Below are 1,792 nucleotides of genomic sequence, written 5' to 3'. Positions count from 1 at the left end.
TCTCTGGTCTGTAAACAAAAACAAACCCTTTCCTTCCGAACTTGCTTTGTGATTTTTATCACAGCAAAAGAAGAGTAACTACTACACCACACAAAACTGTCCAGGTGTGATGAATCCCCAGAACCAAGGTGGGAGAAAAGGAACAACTTCAAATTATCCGCTGACCTCCATAAGCCTCCAAGCCCCCGTTGCGTGTATTATGTATGCGCGTGCGCATACACACAAACACACGAACACAAACACACCACACACACACACACACACACACACACACACACACACACACACCACAAGATGAGGATGGAGCTCGCTTGTTTGCGCATGCATATCATACACTGTATCCTGGGGCAGATCCCAGCCCCCAAACCACAATATGAACAAACTATTGGGTTTTTTTTTTGTTTTTTTGGTTTTTTTTTGTTCTTTTTTTCGGAGCTGGGGACCGAACCCAGGGCCTTGCGCTTCCTAGGTAAGCGCTCTACCACTGAGCTAAATCCCCAGCCCCACTATTGGTTTTTTTATACCACTCCTGGGAAGCCATTTTTAGAGGCAGAAGGCTTCTGGTAGCAGAAATCCACTGCCTTGTGACATCATCGCATCGTGTGCCACAGATCTGAGGGACTCTGAGATTATTTATGCTCTCAGCTGATCTAATAACTTGATCCCCCACCCAAATAAGTTAATTTTCCCTATCTCTGTCTCTGCCCACCTTCCTCCTAAACCCTAAGTTTGGTGAATTTCCTAATTGCATTTATCCTCCTCCCACCTACATTGCAACAAAATCAGCATGCAATGAAATGCAACACTGTGGGGACATATTTAGATAAGGATACACTTGGATACATTGTTTTCGAGACCGAGTCTTGCTCGGTTTGTTGGCTCCGGTTCTCAAGTCTCTTGCCTCAGTTTCTTGCCTGCTGGGATTAGAGCAGGCATCATCACACCTGGTCATTTAGATACAATTTAGAAAGTTATATACCCGGAGCCACTGCTCTGTGGGTAAGAACTTAGGCTATGCTTCACTGCCGGAGGACGCCCAGGTTGCATGCGTGAGGTCTGTCCACCGCAGTGGACATGCGCTACATTGCCTCTTATCTGCTGGCCACCCTCGGGGGCAACTCCAATCCCAGCGCCAAAGACATCAAGAAAATACTAGACAGCATGGGCATCGGGGCGGACGATGAACGACTCAACAAGGTCATCAGTTAGCTAAATGGAAAGAACATTGAGGAGATGTCATCGCTCAGGGTGTTGGCAAGCTGGCCAGTGTGCCTGCTGGTGGGGCTGTGGCTGTTTCTGCTGCCCCTGGCTCTGCAGCCCCTGCTGCTGGTTCTGCCCCCGCTGCAGCAGAGGAGAAGAAAGATGAGAAGAAGGAGGAGTCTGAGAAGTTGGATGACGACGTGAGATTTGGCTTGTTTGATTAAGTTCCCCTGCAAATAAAGCCTTTTTATGTAAAAACAAAACAAAACAAAACAAAACAAAACAAAAAAAAACCCAAAAAAACAGAAAAAAAACCATAGGCCATTGCTTTACTTAAGACTAGAGTTCTGGGGTTGGGGATTTAGCTCAGTGGTAGAGCACTTGCCTAGGAAGCGCAAGGCCCTGGGTTTGGTCCCCAGCTCCGAAAAAAAGAATCAAAACAACAACAAAAAAAAAAAAAAAAAAAAAAGAAAGAAAGAAAGAAAAAAAGACTAGAGTTCTGTTCCCAGCATGTCAGGTACCTCAAAACAACCTGTGACTCTAGCTCCAAGTTATCAGAGGCCTCTTCTGGTCGTCATGGGCACTGTATTCT

The 1,792-nt window shown here is 46.0% G+C and overlaps 1 pseudogene; it reads left to right on the top strand.

Annotated features, from left to right (window-relative positions):
• Window positions 1–1,053: 1,053 nt before the first annotated feature.
• On the top strand, window positions 1,054–1,425 carry Rplp2-ps3 (ribosomal protein lateral stalk subunit P2, pseudogene 3; annotated as a pseudogene).
• Window positions 1,426–1,792: the final 367 nt, after the last annotated feature.

The sequence above is a fragment of the Rattus norvegicus genome, chromosome 12 (genome assembly GCF_036323735.1).
Source record: "Rattus norvegicus strain BN/NHsdMcwi chromosome 12, GRCr8, whole genome shotgun sequence".
NCBI classification, from domain to species: Eukaryota; Metazoa; Chordata; class Mammalia; order Rodentia; family Muridae; genus Rattus; species Rattus norvegicus.
The sequence above is the reverse complement of the archived record's forward strand: the minus strand, read 5'-3'. Positions and strand labels throughout refer to the sequence as shown.